Consider the following 9312-nt stretch of genomic DNA (forward strand, 5'->3'; position numbering starts at 1 on the left):
AAGAACAGAAGCTATCTTAGCAAAAGGAGGAGGTAAAGGGAACAGACTGTGCAAATGCCCAAGAATGTAAGAGAAGGTCTGGTAATTGAAGAACTCTTGTTTGACTGAAATACAGAGGTAGAGGAAGGGTACTGAGAAAATCACAGTTGATGAAGACAAGAGAGCCTTGTAGCCTGAGGGCTCAAAAGGGTTTTGAAATGGGAGTAAACTGATCAGATTTGCATTCTGGTTTCCAAAGGGGACTACAGATCTAACCAGACTGAAGACCAGTTAAAAGGTCCTTACAGTCATTTAGGAGAGACAAAATAATGCTAAACAGAGCCAAAGATTGGCAGTAGGGTAGAAGAGAGACGGATTCAAAAGTTATTTTGATAGTGTAGTATACTCATTACAACAACTGGCTGACCTTGATATGTAAGGGATTGATGGGAGAAAAGGTTCAAGAAAGAGTCCTAGCTCTTTGCCTTAAGTGGTAGTCTACTAACTGAAACAGATCCCTCTAGGAAAAACAGGTCTGGGGAGTGAGATGGGTTTAATGTAGCACTACCGAGTTTGAGTTTGAAATGCCTATGGAATACCCAGCAAAGAGATCTAGCAGGAATTTTTAGATGGATCTGGAACTCAAGAGGAAAGAGAAATCTGAGCTAGAAATATTGATTCTAAATCAGCATTTCATAGATAACAGAACACATTTGATCACTTAGGGAGAGGATACAGAACAAGAATAGAAAGACCAAAACAAAGTGGTTAGAGAAATAATTTTTCCAACTATATGATGACCGTGACATATACTGAGAGATACTAAATCAAAGAAAAACTGAATTTAATTCATAAATAATACTAATACATTTTGGAACATTCTATAAATTCCAAACAAACCTTCACTTAATAACAAAATTGAACTAAGTGAAAACACTCCATTCCCTAAGCCCTCCAGTTACTTGAGGTTTACTGAACTCTTCAAAATGTTAGTCAAAACATAAAATTTCACTCAATAGCCATAGTTTATCTAATTAACAGCACTGTGCCACTAGCAAGATGACTGAACATCAAAGCACTAATTAATATTTGGTTGAATACTTTTAAAATTATCTAAGGACCGGGCTTTGCTGAAGGATGTTACATACAATAATAAAAACACTTATGGCTTGATTACAAAATTAGGAATTATATTATATTAAAATGATATCCATCTCAATTCAAATCATCATAATATGGTATAATGAAATATCACTGAGTAATTATTGCCTCTTTGCTCAAGTTAGAATATTTCAACTCATTAAAAATGAAAATATAATTCAATTAACATTTTTATAGGTACTTTTCAAGTTGTAATACTCTTGTCCTTTACCAAGTTCCTAGACTAGTAGAGACAGAAATTAGAATCTTAAGAACTTTCTATTATGAGATGGCTGAAATTATGGTCAAAAATGGAAATAACCACAACTGCAGCTTATTAAGCAATAATGGCAAGAATAATCCTTATTTTGCACATGGAAAACCTGAGACATGTGAACTGCCTATGTTTCCAGACTTAAGCTACCTTCAGACCAGAGGTGACAACAGAACACAGATGAACTCACAGTAAAAGACTACTTCCAATTCTCATCTTATCCTTAACAATGAACCTCTCATCTCTTATTATAAGGAAAAGTCAGAAATGAGTCAGAGCTCTTTCATGTCATAAAGTGTAAGTTGTTAATACATCTATTTTGTTTGAGTTTCACGCTTGCTGAACAGCTGTTTGTTTTTTTTAAGCTCAAACAATCAAAACTTTAAGTGCTCCAACAGAGGCTAAAGATTGGAAAGGTAGAATAATTTTTTTTCCTCACCAAGTGAAAGAAGTCTTTCTAAACTATAGGTTAGCCCTAAAGTAGACAGTGTGAAGAAGCTTATTCTGCTGCTATTAAATATATCTTTTCAGAAAAGCGGCCCCAATGAATTCTAACACTGTGTATATAATCATTGTTCAAATGATCCTTCTTAATTTTAAAAACAATTTTTTTTCACTACAACTCTCCACATTTTTTTATAGGATTTTTAATCTAATGTGTGGGGAACTGATTCTTTGTTTTTGTTTGTTTTGTGTTTTTGGTTAGAGACATTTCTTTTGATGAATCTATAAATCAATATATATCAGAGTCATAACAAGACTAAAACACTGTAAGACATATAACTAAATTTCTCCAGAACTTAAGATCATTTACAAAAATGTGATTATCACAGAACATATTGTACTATGCACCCCTTTAAACATTAAAGATCATTTTTAACTAATAAAAGTAGGCAACTTCCTCTGCACTTGTCCCTCCTTGCAGCAATTCTGCATTTTAACTGTAGATTTAGACTCTTTCCTAAAAAAACATGCAATTACTAGCTAGGGAAGTGAATTCAACCTATTATCTTTATGAGAATTTGGCTTGAATTAATTTAGATTAGTTAATCACTTACCTAGCAGGATCTTCGGGCAGTGGTCCTCAAATTTTAGAGAGTAAAGAAGCACCCAGGGTACAAATTTAAATGTGGAATCCTAGGCTCAGACCAGAAACATTACCTGATTCTGAAGGCCCCAAAATAAGCATTTGTAATTAGCATCAGAGATACTTTTGAGGATTCATGCTAGAACACTGAGACAAAAGATAGATCATTTTAATAGGGGTATTAATGGGCCTGGATTTCAAGGCATTTGGCAGCCTGGGCAGGGCACAGCAGGTGTGACCCCAGTAATCCAATAAATAGCACAGGAAGCAGCAAAAGAAAGGAAGCTGATTCAGGCTTGGCAGCAGTTGGCCAGCAGGCTCAGCACTCCCTCCTTGCCTTCCCACTGAAACACACATCTGAAATCAAACTTTAAACGGGATACAACATTGTACCTAAACTGAAATTGAGGGATTTGAGGTAGCTTTATTGGTAGCTGATGCTTGCTATGGCCTCTGCGGCAAAAGGTCCAGTTAGGAAGAGGGTAAGAAGGCGTCTCACTCTCAATTCTATATTTCCTTCAGAAAAAAAGAGCCTGCGGTGGCCCCGCAGCTTGGGGCTGAGGACAGAGTTCATGAGACCGCTTCCTTTCCTCAACCCCCACCATCTTCCAAGAGTTTAGGGAACATCTCCTTCAGTGGGACTTTATGCAGTGGCATGCTGGAGCTGGATTGTATCAAAGAGTCAATAGTTAAGTTTTCAGGAATTTGGGGAGCCAGTTGACATCATGTTGACAGCCTGAAATTGACCACAGTGGGAATATTTACACCACAAAAATTGGCAAATGCCACAACTGGCTTCTAATACCCATTAGTAATTCTCTTTCAAGAACATTCTTTACCAATGATATAATGTTCACGGCCAGAAGTGGAAGGTGTCAGCAATAGGTAGCTGTGGGAGCAGTATGAGCCCTCAGAAGAATACAGTCTCACCACTACACTCAAAAAACTATAAACCAGGCTTCCCTGGTGGTGCAGTGGTTAAGAATCCGCCTGCCAACGCAGGGGACACAGGTTCGAGCCCTGGTCCGGGAATATCCTACATGCCGTGGAGCAACTACCTGTGCACCACAACTACTGAGCCTGCGCTCTAGAGCCCACAAGCCACAACTACTGAAGCCCACGTGCCATAACTACTGAAGCCTGTGCGCCTAGAGCCCATGCTCTGCAACAAGAGAAGCCACCGCAATGAGAAGCCCGCACACTGCAACGAAGAGTAGCCCCCGCTCGCTGCAACTAGAGAAAGCCCACGTGCAGCAACAAAGACCCAAAACAGCCAAAAAAATAAATAAATAAATTTATAAAAAAAAAACTATAAACCACTTCAAATTACAGAAAAATACTCCCCTCATTAGAGACATAGGACTGAAAGATTAGACAATAGGAAAAGAAGACTCTCCTGAGTACAGAAAGATCTATCCTTCATAAATTGGGTTATATCTATCAACATGCTCTCCAACCTAACACTGAGAAGAGTCCTCCAGCATCTAAGTGTAGTGAGGAGGATGAAGGTAGCTTACTCACTCTGACAAGAATGAGCAACACCATCCCTACACAAGTCCCTCTTCTGTCAAGGTAAGAAAACCAAAAACCTCAATAATAGCACAGGGCCAAGATGAAGCTTGTGCATCATAAGAAAGAGGACCACTGCCATAAAGAGGAAGAGAGAAAGCTTGCTCCTATAATGGGCTTATACTCGGAATCAGGAGAAAAACTTAGAAATTATCTAATTTACCAATTGAAAAAGAAAAAGGAAAAATAAAAATGCAGCCTCTGAAAGCAAGAGATGAGAAGGAAAAAAACAGCTAAGATTAAAAAGGAAACTGAAGAAGAAAAAACTGGAAGGGAATTCAAACATATAATATTGGGTTGGCCAAAAGGTTCGTTTGGGTTTTTCCATAAGATGTTATGCAAAAACTGGAATGAACTTGGGCCAACCCAATATTAGACAAACTCTATAAAAGAGGCAAAAGAGAGAAGTACAGAAGCTGGAAAAGAATCTCATTAACATTTTAGCATATACACATGAGGTGATCTCCAAACATGGAAGAAAAAGAACCAAGATGAAAACAATGCATACTGATTGATAGAAAGGACAAAGAACACAGATCTAACCTACAAATAACTGGCATTTCTGAATTGAAATCATACGCAAACATATCATTGAAAAATTTTTCCTGATCTGGGTAAAAGAAAGATTAAAGAGATTTACTTCTATAAATTGAGTAGACTCACTATGTTTGAGAAAACTGCTAGAAGGAAACCTATGCCTACAGGTAGTCTATGGAACATCTTTATTTAAAGAACAAAAAGGAAAACAAAAATGCAGGCAGAAAAAAACAGTTTACCTACAAAGGAACAAAAATCAGTGTAGCCTCAGCCATCTCTTCCACAGCAAGGAAAACTGGAAGATGATAGAGCAATGTCTAAACAGCTGAGGACCTGTGACTTATAATTTTATATCTTACCACCTATAACAGGGTTAATTAAGCACACAGCAAATATTAAGTAAAAATTGTAAGGAACAAAAGAAAAATTCAAAATTTTAAATGAATTTATTTTACATATCTCTACCTCTTTATAGCACCTTTCTTCAACTAAACTTTTAAGCCTATTCATCAGTTGGATCTTTTCCCATTCAAACAACAGATTTATATGACATCTAACCTTTCTGATACTGGTGTCATTACTTTTATAAGAAGATTATCACTTTTTTTACATAAACCAAGACTTCTCTGCATGCACATGAGAAATTGTTCCTCTGACAGTGATGATTTGAACTGATCCACCAGCTCAAACTCTTTTGCTGCCTTTGAACAGTGGGACTTGTAGAACTAACTCTAGTCAGCACATATACTAATTAGACCAGAACCAGGAACTAAAGGCTTATGACCTTGGCCAAAGATATTCAACAAATAAGAAGGTACAAAAAGATCAACACTGTATCAGAGGTTATGGACTCAGTGCTGGTCTAAATAGTCTGAATATATGATAGAGCAATGTGTTTTTAAAATATATTACCAAGTGTCATTATTTTTTGGAAAAAAAAAGCTGTTGGACTTTTTTGTAATGGAAGAGACAGTCCCTTTAAATTTTTCTTCTTGCAAAGTCTTCATTAAAGGCTAGATTAATGTGCCTTCTTATTTCCACAAGCTTTTCATTCATTCACTCAGCACCTACAATATCCTAGCACTTGCTATATGTGTGTCCTCAGAGGAAGAAGTGTCAAACTTTTTCTGGGAAACTCAGAGAAGACTCCAAAAAAACAGGGAGTCTGGAAAATGCAGAACTGAATTTTGAAATTTGAATAAGGGCCTAACAAGTGGAGACAAAAGCATGTCAAAAAGATGGAAGAGCTCCAGCAAGACAGGGCCTGAAAAGAATATGCTAGGTTAAAAGGAAAAAAAAAAAGGCAGTAGTTGAAGCATAGGTTGTATAAAGTATGGGCAGATAAGGTCCAATGGTTCCCAACATCAGGAGGAACCACTCTTGAAGGGGTTGTTTGGAAATGAGTAGGATCAAACTGGGTTGTCACAAAGGGGGAGTGGAGGTTGTAGTTTGCTATTGCCATTTAGTGCTCAGGGACCAAGTATGATAAGCATCCTGCAATGTATGGAACAGTTCCATAAAAATGGCAGTTGAGCCCCCTTTGAGAAAAAATGAGAAGTAGGCTTAACAAGGTTGGAGAACTTAACCCTAGGGTTTCTCAGTATGACTCTGCATGCATACCTTTGAAATCTGTGATCACAATGTGCATTTCACTCACTAAACACTTCCAAGGAAGCTGTTTTTCCTCAGCAAGTGATATGTTTCCTTCTTTCTTCCGACCATCATGAAGCTCAGAACTCAGTCTGTATCCCACCACTAACAATTATACAACTGGTCACAGTATGTATTTGAGTATAATGCACCCCAACCTCACCTTTCTATTCAAGCTTCATATTTTCACGACTGATTTACCTTTATTTTGTATGTTTCTATATTATATATAGTTTATAATCTACTGTAAATACTTTTAGGACAAAATAGGGTATAAATTTTAAAATATAAGCAACAGAAGTAAAATGGAAAACAGAAAATAGAAAACTAGATAGTAAGATAGGGAAAAAAATATATCCAGCCCCCAGAATCATCCTGGGAGCACTTTAAGAGACTTTTTTAAAAGATTGTAATACATGATCTTTGCCCTCAACAGCTTGCAATCAAATTTATAAGAAAAGATTCAAACTGAAAAGAACATTAGAGAATAAAAGACAGTAAAAATTAGTGATAAATTGTACAACCACTGTCTAAAGAATTACTACGGATTAAATAATCATTATAATAGCATGTATTCAGCTCTTACTATGTACCAAAACTATAGTAACTTGTTAAATCCTCACAGCAACCCTATGAGGTAGTCACTGTGATTTTCTCCATTTTACAGATGAGGAAATTGGGACAGAGAGGTTAAGCAATTTGTCCAAGGTAACAGCTGTTAAATGTGGCAGTTTGACCTAAGGCAGTCAGTCTGGAACCAGAGCCTCTGCTCTAGAAGAGTTACATTTCAGATAATCCTAGAAGTATAAAAGGATACTGAAAGGCAGAGATGCTACAAAAAAATGATGAGTGGGGGCAGTCAGTGAATCTAGGAACAGGTTGAAATGAGGCAAAGTAGACAGGAAAAGAGCCTAACTAGAGAGTGTTAGGAATATTAAGGAATATAGGAATACTGGGGGTGGGAAGGGGGGGTGTGTGGAGCAGTTTCTAAATCACCTTAAAACTCTAAAGAGATTCTATTTAAAACAGTGGACAACAGGAAACTATTGTAAGTTCTTGAACTCAAAAGAGATGATTAAAAAGTTTTTCTCGAAAAGCTATTACATGACAGTGATATGAAATAACCCTAACTTCAAAGCTAAATTCATATTAGTAAATACTCTTTCTGGGTCCTATAAACCTACAAGATCAAGCACTTTTAAGGCCTGGGGTGCCAGGTACATTAGAGGAGCCTCTGGCTCTGCATCGTTTTCAGCTGCCTCTCCCTAACCTGGATGCTTTTACGTAGGGTTTCTTCTCTGTTTCCCTACTTTCCAGTTGTTTTATACCCAGCTGCACTTGGCCCCTGAAGACATTTGTTAATCACCAAATAATCTCGAGGCCATTTTGTTGTTGTTATGGTTCCCTGAGCATGTTTAAAACAGTTTCAAACACTGCCTCTAGGGTCCCAAACACGTCTCTAGGCGTCAAAGATATTAATAACCAAATCAAGCCCAGTCTTAAGGAAACTACTTATATAAACTTTACCCTACTTGTTTTTCCTAAGGGGTTGCTTATCATTCTCAGAAACTTAAAAGCATAATCTTGTAACATTCTATCGTATATCCGATGAATCCAGTTTAGAACCAGTGAAAAGACTGTTTCCACTAGTTTCAATTAAAATATCAATTTTTAAACCTTGTAATTGCAAGACTTTAATTTGACTTTCTCAATACTCAACTTTTTTTTTTTTTTGGCCAAGTTTTCATTTTGTAAATGTCTCCTCTTGTCCATATTTGACCCTTCAGAAGCAAGGAGGATTCTACCCAGGATTCTAAAAATGTAATTGAACATTACATAGGGCCTATGCCTTCCACTTCTAAAAAGTATAAACTAAGCTTTTGCCACTTAAGAGTGAGGCCATTGTCGAAATGTAATTTTTGAAACGTTATAAACATGATTCATACAAAGTGAGCCTGTGGCAAAAATTTACTGAACTCATAATGAAGGAGCAAGCTCAATGGTAAAAATTATAAAAATCTTGGAAATAGGGCAATAACACAATAATCATCAGTAGTATTTTTTTCTCCCAGTCAGAAATAATTTGCTCCATTAGACAAAAAGAAAAAAAAAGTAACTGCAAAGCCTGGGCCCTAATCGATACTATTTCAAGCAAAAGTATAGTCCCCTAGATAATTGATTCTCAGGTGGGCCTATTAGACACGGCTCTATTTTGACTTTGAAAAGACATGTAGCTATCCTTTCGCCTTGTCAGAGACGTTTATAATTTCTACCATCATAAAAGTTTGTTTCTACAAATCAGTTAACTATTCCTTTATCCCACCCACCCCCCATTCGTGATTTCAAATGCTGAGTAGATACGTTATTTGGAAGAAAAACTCCTAATTCTTAATGATTAGAAACTCCTTCAAGTTAAGTGGCACTTAACCACTGGAATCACCAGTAACTTCATATCCTCTGTTTCAAGGTTACGAGGCAAAGAATTTCTGTCTCGGTACAGGCTTTAAACACAGGTCTGTAACTACCTAAATCGAGGGTGAGGTCTCCATGGTGGCCCAGGAGTGCGATCCACACCCGCCAGCGGCTCGCCCCGCGCAGAGGATCCAGCGCGACCCGGCCTGCATTTCACGGGCGGGAGCCCCGCTTCCCCGGCCTTTTGTTCGGGGCTGGGCTGTTTCCCGCCCACCCGCGCCCGCCCTTCCTCTCTATCCCGGCAGTGGGGTGAGGACCGTGCGGGAAACAGCGCCGGAAAGAGACGGCCGGCAAAGGTTGTGGGAATACTCACCCTGCTCCGCTCGGCCCCTGACCCTGCCGCCCAGCCCAGAGTGGGCGGGGCGACGGGGTGGGAGGAGGGGAGCCGGGGAGAGGGACCCTTCACCCTGCGAGCTACCGCCAAGCCAGCGGTCGCGGGGAGGGGAGCAACGGGCCACCAGGGGCCAAGAGGGCGGTGGCAGAGGAGCAGAGCCAGCCAGCAGGGACGCCCACTAGTAAGACCGCTCTCTACCCATCCCTCAGCCTCCGTCGCCAGAGGCGACCCAATCGGAGCATGCGCACTGGACCTCCCGCACACCCTAGG

At 38.8% G+C, this 9312-nt stretch overlaps 1 protein-coding gene across 2 annotated transcripts in view; it reads right to left on the reverse strand.

Annotated features, from left to right (window-relative positions):
- The window catches only part of ATG10 (autophagy related 10), a 302663-nt gene extending 293570 nt beyond the window's left edge, over positions 1 to 9093 (reverse strand). Inside the window, exon 1 of one of the 2 annotated variants that reach the window (XM_082458279.1) lies at positions 9022 to 9093. The gene's annotated coding sequence lies outside the window, so the exon portion shown is untranslated. The other variant, XM_082458278.1, reaches the window with a different exon arrangement.
- Positions 9094 to 9312: the final 219 nt, after the last annotated feature.

This window comes from Balaenoptera physalus (genome assembly GCF_965194825.1).
Source record: "Balaenoptera physalus genome assembly, chromosome: 3".
Taxonomy (NCBI): domain Eukaryota; kingdom Metazoa; phylum Chordata; class Mammalia; order Artiodactyla; family Balaenopteridae; genus Balaenoptera; species Balaenoptera physalus.